At 38.9% G+C, this 15,887-nt stretch overlaps 1 long non-coding RNA gene and 1 pseudogene across 1 annotated transcript in view; one reads left to right on the forward strand and one right to left on the reverse strand.

Moving 5' to 3' along the window:
• The window catches only part of LOC125752300 (elongation factor 1-alpha 1-like), a 758,580-nt pseudogene that overhangs the window by 661,393 nt on the left and 81,300 nt on the right, over positions 1 to 15,887 (forward strand).
• The window catches only part of LOC118350506 (uncharacterized), a 45,634-nt gene that overhangs the window by 6,106 nt on the left and 23,641 nt on the right, over positions 1 to 15,887 (reverse strand). Inside the window, exons 5-10 of the long non-coding RNA XR_007401492.1 lie at positions 9,609 to 9,809; positions 6,560 to 8,381; positions 5,782 to 5,894; positions 5,371 to 5,666; positions 2,733 to 4,873; positions 2,145 to 2,393 (exon numbers count right to left, since the gene is read on the reverse strand). This is a non-coding gene — a long non-coding RNA (uncharacterized LOC118350506). The remainder of the gene's footprint in view (positions 1 to 2,144; positions 2,394 to 2,732; positions 4,874 to 5,370; positions 5,667 to 5,781; positions 5,895 to 6,559; positions 8,382 to 9,608; positions 9,810 to 15,887) is intronic.

Here is a 15,887-nt window from a genome sequence, read left to right on the forward strand (position 1 = left end):
ACCCCACAAAGCAAAGTAGATTTGTTCTGTCCCTTCCTTGTATAGCCATGTCATTACCATATGGATAACAGTTTGATGATTTTTGCACTTATTGTTTCTTCTGCAAGGAAATGTTCTTCCTCAGATGACCACATGGATGCCTCCCCGTCACATTGTGTTCCCCAGAAAGCTCACTCTGAAACAGATCTCTGCACTTCAGATGTTTGTGAGGGGATATTCTTAGAATCAACTGTGGAAAGGGAGGAATGGATGCTGCATGGGCTATGTGGGCTCAACATACTCAATTGCCCCAGGGGGGAGACACTGAAGCAGAAATTGCCCATCAGGTAGGTCTTGTTTGAGTTTTAATACCCTCACCTTGATTAGTCATTAGATGTGGGCCACCCACAGAAAGGATGTGCCCTTAAGAAAGAGGCATTTTGAAGCTGAAGCAAACCCTGAAAGTTCTGACATTGAAAGCTGTCTGGTAACAGCTCACCAGCAACTGGGGCAGAAATTCTTCCTTGAAGGGCAATCTGGGTGGCCCCTCTCTGCATCTACACATTTCCCACTTCATGCAGACTCTGCATATAGCTTACCTCCTCAGAGAAGCTCTTCTGACCATCTTTTGTAAAATATTTCCATTTCTACCCCCCAAATAAAATCCTAGCCTTCTTTCTCCCATACCCTGTTTTATTTCCACTGAACATACTATATATTTATTTAAGTGTATATTTTCTACACATTACAGACACACACACACACTCCACATGCTAACTGTAGGTTTCACGAAAGCCTGAACTTTGTTTAATTCAAATTGCTAGGTCCCCAGTACCTATAACATACAATAATTCTTATCACATGGTAGGCAGCCAAAAAATATTTATTGAATTACATATACCAAATCTGGCTGCCACCTAGATCCCTTATTTGAGGGAAATACCACTGAAACAATCTAATAATTCTGTTGCTAAGGCTAGGATTATTAGAAATTATCCAAAAAAGACTTAGTGACCAGAGTAAAACAAGAACATTAATGTAACGTGGGTATTGTCTAAAGGTTTGACCTACTGAAGATGCCCTCTAACACTGATAGAAGGAATCCAAGCAAACTTTTTCTAATGGATGAGGGACCTGCCCTGAAAGCCACGTAAAGGAAATCAATGTATTCAGTTGCTAGGGCTTTAGCAATAAAGCACCAGAGAGTGGTGGCTTAAACAACAGAAATTAATTTTCTCAACAGTTCTGAAGTCTAGAAAAAGGGTGTACACAGTGTGGATTTTTTCTGAGGCTTCTCCTTGGCTTGTAGATGCTTGTCTTCTCTCTGTCTTCACATGGTCTTCTGATATGTCTGTGCCCAAATTTCCTCTTATAAGGACACCAGTCATATTGGATGACAGCCCACCCTGATGACCTCATTTTAATTTAATTACCTCTTGAAAGACTTTGTCTCCAAATACAGTCACATTCTGAGGTACTAGGGGTTCGGGCTTCAACATGATCTTGGGAGGAGGGCAGGAAACAATGCAGTGCATAGCACACAACCAACTAGGTTTCTACAAACCAAGTAGGGTTAACAACAAAATAGATCTTAAAAGTAATTCAGGCACTAAACACCCACCCTAAAATAAATGAGCATCAGCCCACATAGAAAATCCCAGAAGACTGCCCAGATAAAAAAGCTAATTGACAACATGTAAGTAAAGGAACTAGAGAGCCTTACAGGTATGTTTTCAGTTTTTTTGGCAAGTGGACAGGCTTAGTTTACTTTCAAATTGACACCTCAAACCTACATTTGACACCAACACACATATTAAAAGATGATCTAAGACATTAATTATATTATAGAATGACTTGGCCAAGGTGAATAACTTCTGGGCCAGTTGTATCAGTAATATATGGTATTACTGTTGAAAAAAATAGTGGGCTCTTTGCAAAGGAAACACTGAAGTGTTTTCAGTATGTTAGAAGTAGGGGTAAAGTGTTGAGTTATAACTCACCAGCTTGTGAGCACACTGTTTCTCCCCATCTGCCTCGCCAATCAACCCTTCAGGATTTGAAAAAAGTTGAGAATTTTATCCACCTTTTATTTATAAAAAGATATTAGGGGTATTTTAAAATCTTGTTTCTTAAAATGTAAGCCTTTTCAGCAAAATCAGAATTACCTGGGTTCTTATTATTAGCAGACGGTGTGGATCTCCAGACCCACATAAGGTGATTCCCTGGGGATGGGACCCAGTAGTCTGCTTTTGTAACAAGTTCTTCAGATGATTCTTATGTATAATAAAACTTGAAGTACTCTGGGGCATCTGGATGGCTCAACCAGCCAAGTATCTGACTCGATCTCAGCTCAGATCTTGATCTCAGGATTACGAGTTAAAGCCCCACACTGGGTTCCACACTGGGTGCAGAGCCTACTTAAAAATAAAAATTTTAAAAAACACACACTTGAGGAGTATTGTTTTTAGGAGTTGATCAAGATCTCATACCCAAAACATTTACTTTGGTGGATAGATGGGGGTGCTCCTTAGGGATAGCAGGAAAATAAATATTAACATTTTGTTAATATTTGTTTTGAACACAGTTGTACATAGGGCACACATTAACCCAAACGTCATTATGCATACTCTTACCGAAGTCTATCACATGACTAAGGGCTTTCATAGGAAGTGAAAATCATAGGTAAGAATGGAAATTTATCTTCCAAGTAAGGTATGCCTGGTCAAGATTTTTAAAAAAGGCAAAGGTCCTACCTGTCAAGCAGCCAAGCAGATCCTGAACAGCAGCCACCACGGCAACTGCTAGGTCAATTTGCCAAACTTCCTGGATTCAGCAGTGAGGAGGTGATGAGCCCACATGGATTTGCACAGCTTATTACATGTGGCACAGAAGATAGCATGAGCTCCACGTTCACATTGGTTGCTTTCATATCCCAAATTCCATGGCATCCAAGAAGAGTTAGGCCCAGACAGACACAAGGTGAGTTTGGATCATAGTAAGGAACCCTGAGCTTAGAGAAACCCCAGTTTCTAAAAGAAGCTCCTGGTAAACCTGTATATCCACCCTACAGAGAGAGACGTTATCTTTACTATGCTGATCAGGAAACAAATCTGCCTACTGATTCAGAGGGAGATAGTATCCTTATCAACCCGGACTGTCTCCCGGGAGGGTGGGGAACTAGCTTCATTATCCTGGAGAATAAGCAAACCTGCTCCCTGCCTGGAGCAACTTTGCAAACAGCCTTGGACAAAATTGTCGATTCTCTTTGCTTAGAAGCCATCCAGAAGTGCTGGAATTATCTCTCAACACTACCTTTTAATTTACCTTGCTTTGATGACTCAAATTTCGCCTGAGTGCTAGAAGAACGCAAGCCTGCCTTCTTTCATTGACTTCAGAAGATAGATCTTTCTGTTTAATATTTTGTATAATCATGAACTCAGGCTTCAAACTTTTTAAGGGGTGTATCCTAATCTCAAGCAGAATCTTGCATACAGCCTCAACATCAAAACACATCAAAGCAGACCTGCTCTCTCAGAGTTGTGGAGGTGATGCCATCATGAGCTGGGGCTTCTCCTCAGACCCTTACCTTCACATTCCCTGCATTAGATTCTGGCCCCATTTGGCCCCTGAGCATCCTCAAAACCTCATACTCCATAAAACAGAGGTGAAAACCATCACTGTACTGAAATAGTGATTGATGTTTTATAACCACTAGCCCCTCTGAGCAGGTTGGTAGGTTATGGCAATGAAAGAAGGGGACCACACAGGTATGAATAAATGAAAAACCATGCTTACTGACATTAGTGGAGACAGGGGAAAGCTGGTAGTTTGAATTAGTCACTAAAGTATAGAGGTAAATAGTTTAGTCTCTGGTAATAGGAAACGCCTCTAAGGGTAGCCTTAGAGGATTGTACTCACTGCTGCACCCACATACCTAATTACTCAGTTACTTTATTCAGCAAGAATATTAATACTGATAACCTACTAAATATCAGATCATATTGTTAGTATACAAAAGTGAATAAAACATGATCCCAAAGGAGGGATAAAATGGAAGCAAGTATTACCTAAATATAAATTATATAATTTTTACAGTTGCAAAATTTGCACACATTTGCCCTAACAGGGTGTGATGTGCTTCTGTGATGTTTTCTGCTAGTTGACTTTTTCTGCCTAAGAGAGTTGTCAAGAGTATGTGCAATAATTCTTTGCATTGGAGAAAATGGAAACGCTTGAGGGACACTTTTTTTTTTAAACTACTGACTTTGAAGGCACTGAATCCTATAAACTCTAAATACTCTTATCATCCTTAAACTTTCCAATCAGCTAACCAAACTGCATCAGGAAGGCTTATCCATATTAATAACATCCAGCTGCTTTTCTAATAAGATAAACTGATAATCATAAGTAACCTAAACAGAAAATAATTTCTTCTTAGGGAAGGGTTTAAAAGCTTGCTTTTGAACATATTTACCTTTTATCAAAAATGGTAAGATCTAAGAGGTCCTCTAGATATTTTACATCTTTTAACTTAATTTTCATACCTACTTGATGAGTACTATCTTCTGTCTCAAGTAAGAAAAGGATGGATCAGGGCTGCTGGCTAATTGCCCAACATGCTACAAGAAGCAGGAAGCAGAGTTGAGTTCTGTCTACTTCCATTCCTGGGCTCCTCAAAACTCTGTTCCCTGCTTAAGGAGCAAGAGGCCATTGCCAGCACCTCTTTACTCAATTATCCTTTTAGCTTTCACCATAGAGGGAAATTTGTCTCTTTTCAGCTTCTCTGAACAATAAGTTCCTTGCATCTTTCTTTTCTCAATAATGTCTGAAGAAATATGAGAATATATGTGACTTGAGGCATGAATTTCCCTTTTTCTCATTCAAAAAGACTCTTCTGCAATAAAGAAAGCGAATTAACTGGTAGAAATTCAAAGTATTAAATCTTGACAGAACTTTGAACAGATTAAGTAATTCTTATTTTTATGTTTATGACAAAAACTCTTCAAGAAGTCACTTGAAGAAAAATTCTCTTTCAGTTTTGAACTGACAAAAGATAGCAAATAAATGTAACAGACACCAGAGAGGTTAAATTTTATATTTAATTTTTTGCTAAGAGTAATTAAAATAGTGTTGATATACTACTGAACAAAAATGTATATCTTTGAATCATTTTGAAAATACAGGTTTCCCCCAGTATTTGAAAGGGCTTGCTGGTGAAAACTTTTGTAAACTGAAATGGCATAAAGTGAAGAATTTGCCATTAATTCATACGGAAAATTTTTCAAGTGTTCCCAGACACAAAAAATAATCTCTTAGGCTTTTCTGATACTTTGGGACACCATCTTATTAGAGGATGCACACAATAAATCGAGATAAAGCACAGATGCTCACCAACACAGTTCAGAGATATGGCAGCTTGACGCTAAGATGCTGGGTGTGGCTCAAGGGAAAGAGCTTAGCAGGGCCATTCTCGCTGTTGGGGTGTCTTCTGCCTCTATAACTCCTCGTTGCAAAACAAATGCTAAATGCAATTTTCACTTTGCATCTTTTTTTTTTTTTTGCATCTTTTCTTGGAAAAGTGAAAATCCTCTTTAGATTTCTTTCAGTTAGCAAAAACCAGTATTAATATAGGTATTCCATGAAAGTGAAGAGGTGTAAGACAAATGTTCAAAAAGCAGAGGGGACACCTGAATAACAAAGTCATGAAAATGGATTATAAAGTCAATTCATAGAATAGTTTAACCTAAATGAATATTCTTGCTCTACAAAATTAATATTTCATGGAATATATTCAATAATTACATTTTGCTAAAGACATATGAGCTTTGGAGCATCTGGCTGGCTCAGACACTGGAGCATGCCACCCTTGATCTCAGGATTGTGAGTTCGAGACCCATGTTGCATACAGAGGTTCCCTAAAAATTAAAAAAAAAAAAAAAAATCTCTAAAAAAAAAGATCTAAGAGCTTTATTTGCCATCTTTATACAGGTTAGGATTCCGCTATGTCTAACTAGCCAGGAATAAGAGTTCTTTTTAATTCAAAAACTAAGTCTATATTTTACTTTTAAAATATAAAAATAATCAAGAAGATGCCATCTGTTTCTTTTGTTGTTGGACTGACCACTGAGTTTTACTTAAGTGAAAAACCATGAGTGGCACCTGGATGGCTCAGGAGGCTGAGTGACCCTTTCTCTCAGTTTGGGATCACAGGATTGAGTGCCTCCTCAGGCTCTGTGCTTAATGGGGAGTCTGCTTGAGGACTCTCTCTCTCTCCCTCTGCCCCTCCACCCACTCATGCACTCATGCTCTCTCTCGCTTGCTCAAATAAATAACTTTTTTTTTAGTAGAAAAAATATGATATGACACTTTATGGCATATACTGTTACATAAGAAAATACTCCAACATATGTGCAGAAGGTTCAATCAAAAGTAAAAATACTTGGTCTCACTGGTGATTAGAAACAGTCTTACCTTTTTCCCATATGTTCTCACTAGTGATCTGTGTAAGGTTGAGAGTGGATGGGCAATTGTAGGAAAGTTAAGGAGGGGCAGTTTCTAAATAAGAATGTATGATACCTACCTCCACAATCATTTCTTAGAGAGATTGCTGGCAGATGTTGAGATAAGGTATACAATCTTAGGATTTCCAGTCAAGGAAAGATACAGGGAAAGAACATTCTTCCGCCCAGTTGTTGCCTAACCTTCAATCATAACCCAACCAGAGTTAGGAACTTTGTCACATGGCAGAGGGGTCCTTCTCCTCTCTGACATTAGCAACACCAGCAGAGTACCCCTGTCTAGAGGCTGGGAGCTCAGAGTTCTAGCCCTGGACTTTTCAAATCTGGGTACCATGAAGTCAGCCCTCAAGTTCCAGCAATTCTTATACTAGATCTTTTCCTGAAAATACACCAAAGCTGAATTCTAAAAGAGGTCCTAAAGTGATCAATAAATTCCTTCAGAACCCTCTCCAACCCTCCACTGAAAAATAAACTTGAGGACTTTTTCTTCTTTTTCAAACAAATCTAAGCCAAGTGTTATTATCAAATCTGAATGGGCAGAAGACATAAAAGAAGAGTTACAATGTTTTTTAACCCATTGTAAATAAGCAAGAACTTCCTGAGCATGGTACAAGGATTTCCAATTGCAATAGACATGTTCATGATAAACTGCCTTTAAACTGAATTCCTGCAGTGTCATGTGCAAGAGTGGATTTGCAGGACAGTTCATATATGTCATGTTGCCATTCCATCTCAACTCCAAATTAGTGTCTAAGAATTTAACATCATTTTCACTACTTTTTCCTCCTGCTACATTCTATCTCACCTTCTATCCCCTAACCAAGTATGTTCAAACCTCCTAAAATATCTATGGAGTAAATGTGGGCTTGTGTATAACTTCCCTAAAGCAGGACACGCCTATCTCTGCATTGAGTATAGAGGCTAGTGAGTTCAAAGTGATCTCAATAAATGCATCGCCATCCAGCCCCTCCTTTCAACCAGCTGTTATATGAGCTTATGCTATACTTAATTTATTAGCCTAAGACAATTTAATTGCATAGTTTCCACAAAATAGAACATGTTTTTCATAGTAACTACATGCTAATTCCTTTGAAAACCTCAGTAATTATACAGTGACTTTGCAGCTCCCAACAATTGGGTGATTAACTGGTGTTACATGTTTGAAGCTATTAGCAAGCTCAGCACCCAGACAGACAGAGTTCTGACAGGGTTTGTACATAAAAGGACATTTTACTATCCTAACTTTGTTTCCCCAGAACTTTGCTTCTTGTTTCATGCTAGTGGGTTTGCACAGAGCCAGGAGGAGGTAGGAGGGGCTGTTACAGCAGCAGCAGCCTTGACATTTAAGACAACCACACAGAGGCAGCAAACCTTTTCCAGGCACAGAACAGTGTGTACTCACCGAAGACAATATCAATGGTTGCCCAGTAAATAGACATCTATAAAAAGTTCAGTAAACACACAGGTTTAATGACTTGAGTTTTACATCTAAATACAACTTTAAAATCACACTTCAGACCAACTACTTGTGAGAAATGACTGCACTTTTAAAGATATTTGAAGGTATGTGTGACCTTTAGGATTCTGTCTCATAAAGCCACAAAAGAAGTATCATTTTTGCCTGAAGTGCTGATTTGACTTGATTCTAAAACATCACGTTTTACAGAATATCTGCTTTGGGTTATGTTTATGAAGTGCTCTTAATTAACTTTTCTCCAGTGTCTCATGGGCTTTTATTTCTTCTCCCCAAACTCCTTTTCAACTTCTCCAGGTTTGATGAGAAACTTGGTATATTTTGTCATCATATTTTTTTTTCTGTATAGCTGCTTTGGTTGGTTCCTTCCACAGAAATTAGTCTTAGAAAAGTGAAGTCACAAAGACTTCCTGTGAATTTGAAATAAAAATTGTTTTCATTATAAAACTAAGGAGAAGTAAAGGAAATGCAAAAGTGTAGAAAGCAAAGATTTTACAAAACATAGATTTCTTACCCAAGTTTAATAAAATGCAATCAGCAGTCTGATTCAGCTGCAAAGCCCTTTTTCCTCCACCTTTTTTCCACAACTCCTCAAGTTGGATGGGAGAAATATTCCTTAGATTTCAACCCTGATACTTTGGTGTGGGCACGTCTATAAGAACCTCTCCTCTGGGGGTGGGTGCCTGGGTGGCTCAGTCATTGAGCATCTGCCTTTGACTCAGGTCGTAATCTCAGGGTCCTGGGATGGAGTCCCGCATCAGACTCCCCACAGGGAGCCTGCTTCTCCCTCTGCCTGTGTCTCTGCCTCTCTCTCTCTGTGTCTCTCATGAATAAATAAATATTTTTTTAAAAGACCCTCTCCTCTGTTTTCAGTCTGATAACTTGGTTTCTGATATTTAATCCTAGTGTGGAAACATTCAGACCATCCCCTATGATGCTAAGTCATTCTGTACTTCAGATCTCAGGTCTCTCTTGCGGAAGGCAACTCCATCGTCTCTCGAGGGGGAGCCTTCACCCTTGCCTATACAACAACATGGACTCCTCAGCCATCTCTTTCTGCCCTGCCTCTTGTAAAGCAAAATCATGAGCCTGCTGGCCTCACATGCCTAAGCCCCACGAATGATCTTTCCTTCTGATTCAGGTATCAGTTATTTGATGACTCATTTTCAAGTGGTCCCTCGGAATGGTTTCCGAAGTTCTATAAACTATGGCTTTATAAAGCTAAAATTGTTTTTCAGAGACAGGTTGAATTTCCAACAATGGAAAAGGTGAGTCATTATATTTCAGGCTCCTTTGGAGTAGGGAGAGTGAACGAATCCATCCCATGGTTCCTTGGATCCTCATATTTTTTCAGAAGCAGTAGCCTATAGCAATTTATCATTACAAATTCTATGTATTCACTAAGTCTCAATGTAAAATATGTAGAGTAAGTAGAATGTGTACGTGGAAGCAATAGAGGAGTAAATCAAAATTCTGATTTTAGTTATAGATCCATAGTTGAAGCTATTTGAGAATTGACATCCCACCAATTACTGAAAGGCTCATCATCTAATTTCTAAAGAGAAATAGTATTTGAGAGTTTTTGAATTCTCTGCTCTACTTTTAAAGAGAAGGTTGTTATAGGCAAAAACTTTTACCTTGTGCTGGAAGAACATTAGCTACTTGGGCAACCCAGGTGGCTCAGCGGTTTGGCACTGCCTTCAGCCCAGGACATGATCCTGGAGACCCAAGATCGAGGCCAGCGTTGGGCTCCGTACATGGAGCCTGCTTCTCCCTCTGCCTATGTCTCTGCCTCTCTCTCTCTCTCTCTCTCTGTCTCATGAATAAATAAATAAAATCTTTAAAATAAAAAAAAAGAACATTAGCTACTCATTTCAATATCAACAATTCCTACATTCATAAGTTTGCCTTATTTTAGTAAATATTAAAATATACATTTTAAGCTTTTGAGGGTGAAGATAAGAGAGTTTTCATGGTTGATAACCTATATAATAACAAAGTTAATTCATTATCTACTATTTACAAAGCACCATACTAGACACCTTGTGAAATATATTGACTTTCACTTATAACAAGTCTATAAAAACCAATTATGAATATAGCTTGTTTTTATTGTGCACATACAAATGCCAGGCTTTGCATTAAGAATTTACATGGATTATATTATTCAATTTTCATGTTAACCCAAAAAGTACTATTTTATCCCCATTTTATGAAGACGAAATGAGGTGGTTCAAAGAAGCTGGGCAACTTGCCCAACACCTCACAGTTAGCAGCAGAGGAGAGATTCTTCTGCCCCTGGAGCCTATGTACTAACAACTCTGGTATAGATCCACTCCCTCTTGTCAAAGGTATTCAGTCTACTGAGAGAATTAGTATAGGGACCAAAGGAAAAATATAATAAATACTACATACACCTGAAAACATGAGTGCAAATTATTAAAACAGTAAAGGAATGCCTGCATGCTTGCAAAGTGGGAAACTCAGGTAATGTCATGTGACTGTTCTTGTATTAATCTCATGGCTATTTAACCCATATTGTTGTTTGGGATTTTCCATGTATATGAATCCTTTCTTCAGCTGGATTCTGACCTTACCAATGAAGAACTGTGTTTTCTATTTTAGGAACCTGCCATAGGACCTAATACAAAGACATACACACAGTAAGTGCCTTACAAGCATTTGTGGAATTAAGGAAGGAGTGAAGGAATTATGGGCAAGTAAGACAATTTTGCATGTGGCTGTGTGGAGTGGTAGTAGCTGAAGTAAGATGGCAAGGCCTGGATAAGACGAGTGAAAAAGAATGGATGGAGTCAATGAGTGGGTTATAAAATAAACAACATTTATGGAGAACTTACTGTTTGAAGTGCTATAGAGGTAATAAGCCATTTATGCTTTATAACAACAATCCTGTGAGGTAGGTACTATCCTTCTTCCCACTTTATAGATGAAACACAAAGAGGTAAATATTTTAACATCACCCAGGAGAGAACTCCTTGCCACAAGAACTCATGGAGTTTTGTTCTGTCCTTGCCCAAACAGAGGATCTGAGAGCACTTTGAGCATCAACATGGCTACCAGAACAATGATTCAAAGGTTATGACAAAGATTCTTGGGTGGAATGTCAGAAAGTTCTAGCATTACCTAACACTGAGAGAAAGTTGAGATGGGAAAAGAATAAAGGAAAAATGAGCAGTTGTGCTATTTTTTTCCACATTCGGCTTAAGTAGGCTTCAGAACACTCCCTGGAAGGCATCTGGGGAAAGGAGCCTGACCTGGAGGAAGGGGGAGGAAGTTTAATAATAATAAAAAGAACTACAGCAACAGGCCTTTATATAGCCTTTTATACTTTTGTGGGAATATTGTTAAGTCCAGGTAATTAACATACATTCTGAATTCAGTGACTGAATATAGTAAGTCTCTACCCATATACGAAGTTATATGACAAATTATTTCATTGTTCTTCACAGTTTTTTAGAAGTTGTTATGTTCCCTGGTTTGGAGAGGAAAAAACTGAGACTCAGAGTTTTAGGGACTTGCCAGCGGTTTCTCCCCTGAATAGGTGTCCAAGCAGGACAAAGCTTGATCTGGCTCATCATGTAGACTTCAGTTTAAAGGAAACCCAGTCAGAGCAACCTTCCCTACCTGGCAACACAAACTGAAGTCACCCCAACTCCATCACTCTTTATCTCATCTCGTATTGTCTTTGGCAACAGAGTGCTTATCCCTCCTATGGCATATCTCTACATTGTATTTATTTTCTATTTGCTCCCCTTGGAATATAAGCTCTAAGAAAGCAGAGTCTGGGGTCAGTCTCATTCTCTAATCTTCACCTTATAGCAGTAGGTATTCACTCAAGGTTTGTTGCAGAAATGAACGAAACCTAAATCTCCAAAGCCTGTAGTCTCATCACGGACAAAGGACATGTTGGTTGAAAAAGTGCAGGACAGCGGAGCAATGCATTCCTGTGGTTCCTCCCCCTCCCACTGTTCTGGCTAGGAGATAACTGCTCATTTACAAGAGTTAATGTGGGCAGGGAATGAAAGAAAACAGGAATTAATTGGGGGACTTTATGGGAAACTCTTCCCAACAGTGAAAAGTGGTTTTGGATTGAGTAATGCCAGGAAGATTGTAGGGTAACGGAGATGTAGAAAGCAAATGGGAGAGCATCAGTATACCAAAAGGTCATTTGGTACTTATCTATCTGAGTCCACACTGAGTTTACATTAATAAATTAAATGAACTATTATCAGCTCCTACCTAAAACAAGTGCTTTATCAAAAAAACCCCATTAAATATAACATCCTTAGAGTTTCTTTGCTACATCCTATATTCTTTTAGGAATTTTTTAATCTGTAAAAATCAAGTGAATCTATTTTGCGTACATATTGGTTCTGGAATTTTCCCTGCCACATCCAAAGATAAATCAGTTCTGGTTTGCTTGCTTAATGATCTGTCCATGCCCTGTATATATCCACAATGCACAGAATTTTCCTTTATACATTTGAATCATAATTTTCACATGCATAATTTTCCTCCCATTGGAAGAGAACATTGGTAATTTACATAAAAGCCAAAAAGAATGCAAGAAAAAAATAGAACATGGTCAGTGGGTTCTGTACCAGCTCTCCCAGTTCTACCACTGAGCAGCTGTGCTATGTCAGACAAGAAATGCTGTACTGGAGTCTATGAAATGGAGAGTAGAATAATCCCTAATTTATAGAGTCGTGAGAATCAAATAAACCATGTCTGGCAAATAATAATAGCTCAAAATTTAGCTATCTTATCATATAACATTAGATCCCTAAAAAGCTATCCAGCTGCTGTGAATGCAGTTTTAAGAGCCTTTCAATCTCTCCTACTTCTTTACAGTGTAGTCTTTGGATTATAGAGAAGCAGCCCTCTCTTTTCACGGCATTTGAACAAAAGAGAGTTCTCTCCTGAGTCAGGTGCATCAAAGATCTTCATAACTGCCGCTAAAATTTCCAGTTCAGAATTTCCTCCAGATATTGGGTTTCTCTCTGTACCCTGCCTATGAGACATGTAGTCACATCCTTTATGTTGTTTAAAGCCTTCCACTACTAGGACACCTTTAGGCTCTATGCACCTGACCAATTCAACCTCCTCTTCATGGACGCCAGGAGGTAGAGTAGAATGGAGGGTTGTATTTGGATTTAGCAGAAAGAAGGGATTTGGTTATGTTCATATATCTAATTTATGTAAAGTCCGGGGACTAGAAACCAGATGTCAGAGACTCATGCAACCAGATGTCCAAGTTTTTGGTCTTCTGAGTAGATATTAACAAATCTAGGTAGTGATAATTTAAGCTTCCATATAATTCTATACTTTAGCAAGGATACATCCCTTCTTCAAATTCTTGGGCATCCATCTCTGTGGAAGGTATATTCCTCAAATCCTCGCGGCTCTGCTGGTTGTGCCTCATTGCTTTAGACAATCATTCTGCTCCACATCATGCAGGTCACTTTAATAAGCCAGTATTGCCTACCTAAATTCTCCTGTTATATGTTAACAGAAGCCCCTTCCTAAGCTCAAGAAGCACAGCTAAAATTAAGTGATAGCATTTAACAAAACTTACTGAAGACTTGAAGATATAAAGGGAAATTATAATGAAAAAAGAAGAACATAATTCTATTAAGTAACCATTCCTGATCCAAAGGAGGCAGTGGTTGAGAGCATGTGGTTGAGAGCATGATTCAAGAAATAACCTGGATGAAAGAGTGAGCTGTGACAGCTTATTTAAAATCTAGGTATTTCAGAGGATAACTACCACACAAAAATATCTTGAAAACTAACTGAGTCACCTTAAATATTACTTAGACTTCTTCCTGATGTGTAGTAGGCACTCAGAAACTGTTTACTATTATTGTTGTTGTTGTTGCTGTTATCATTATCACTACTATTTGTGCCTGTTTCGCACTCAGCCTGTCAACATGCTCTAGGGATTAATTTATCTCCTGTGATATTACTGTCATTTCTCTTCCCCTAAATCCAGATCTCCGATTTTGTCTGAAATACAGAGATTGAAGAAAAATCATTTTTGCCCTTTAATTAGCCAATCTGTCCTCTGCCCAAAAGAAAGACAAATTTTATTATTATGTAGATTGGTTAAGGTCTGTATTAATTGTGTCCCCCAATAATGGAATGGGGTTTTTTAAAGATTTATTTATTTGAGAGAGAAAAAACATACAAGAACAGCGGGAAGGGGCAGAAAGAGAGGAAGAGAGGAACTCAAGCAGACTCCCTGCTGAGTGTGGAGCCTGACCTGGGGCTTGATCTCATGACCTGAGATAGTGACCTGAGCCAAAACCAAGAGGCAGATACTTAAATGACTCTGTCACCCAGGTGCCCCTGGAATAGGAATGTCATTTTGCTCTGCAAACCATGGTTCTATTACATTGCTTTTTCCTCAAAGGGGCATCATCCTTGGGGCAATGGGAGCAAAAAAGAGACAATAAATTTTAAAAACACATAATTACTAATTGAGAGGAATGCTATAGGCAGTTTTCTGTGATCAAAAATAGTCAGGAGACCTACTTCAGATTATGTGGTTACAAAAGGGTTTTTTGAAGACAGGCATTTAAAGAGAAACTTAAAAAGTGAGAAGGAACCAGATTCTGTGTCTTGGTAATTAGCACACATGCCTTTAGGTAGGAAATGCTGACGCCCCTGGAACCTCCTTCCTCCTACCCATGACATGAATAAGAGTCGGTTTTAACCAATCACGGTAATGCTATGTTCCTTCACCAGTGATTGCTTTTAGGGTTGGGTGTGAGACTATATTCTGGCAGATGAGTATGGTAGAAGGCTTCGCGAAGAGCTTTGCTTCTTTTTAAAAGGAGAAAACTAGAGAGGAGAGCTCACTGTCACCACCTCCTTACTCTTCTTGCCTCCAATGTAGATGTGATATATGGAGTTTTGGCAACTATTTTAAGATTATGAAGCAACAAGAAAATATGCAATGTGTGGCTGAGTAAAAAAAATACAAATGAGATGTATCTTTGATGACTTTATTAAGCTGTTATACAGCCTTGAAGTCTGCTGCCAGACTTTATCTAATGTGAGAAAAATAAAGTGCTATTTTTTTAAGTAATTGGTAGATTTTTCTATTACTTGCAGCTGAAAACATTCCTGATATAGTAAAGTAGTAGCATAATCAAATTTCAAAGATCATTTTTTTAAGATTTTATTTATTTATTTGTGAGAGACAGAGAGAGAGAGAGAGGCAGAGAGAGAAACAGGCTCCATGCAGGGAACGTGACGTGGGACTCAATCCCAGGACTCCAGGATCACACCTTGGGCTGAAGGCAGCGCTAAACTGCTGAGCCACCCAGGGATTCCCCAAAGAAGATCATTCTTAAGGAAGTTCCTGCTGCTTAAGGAATCTGTAAGGGCAGCCCCAGTGGCCCAGCGGTTTAGCGCCGCCTTTGGCCCAGGGCGTGATCCTGGAGACCCAGAACCATTGAGCTCCCTGCATGGAGCCTCTGCTTCTCCTTCTGCCTGTGTCTCTGCCTCTCTCTCTCTCTCTCTCTGTGCCTCTCATGAATAAATAAATAAAATCTTTAAAAAAAAAAAAAAAGAAGATGTCAGTGCTATATGAAAGCTTAGACTACTAACTAAACATTACTGTAGGAGCACTTGGGTGGCACAGTCAGTTAAAGTGTCTGTCTTTTGCTTTTGGCTCAGGGTCGTGAGCTTGAGCCCTGCCTCCTGCTTCACACTCAACTTGGAGTCTGCTTAAGACTCCCTCTCCCTCTGCCCATCCCCTCCTCACCATGCTCTCATGGTCTTTCTCACATAAATAAAAATAAATAAATAAACATTACTGTAAATTTTCTGTGCTGAGTACAGTTTGTCACAAATTCTTAATCACACAGACTTATCAGATAAAGGGAGAC

The sequence above is a fragment of the Canis lupus genome, chromosome 12 (assembly GCF_003254725.2).
Source record: "Canis lupus dingo isolate Sandy chromosome 12, ASM325472v2, whole genome shotgun sequence".
Lineage (NCBI taxonomy): Eukaryota > Metazoa > Chordata > Mammalia > Carnivora > Canidae > Canis > Canis lupus.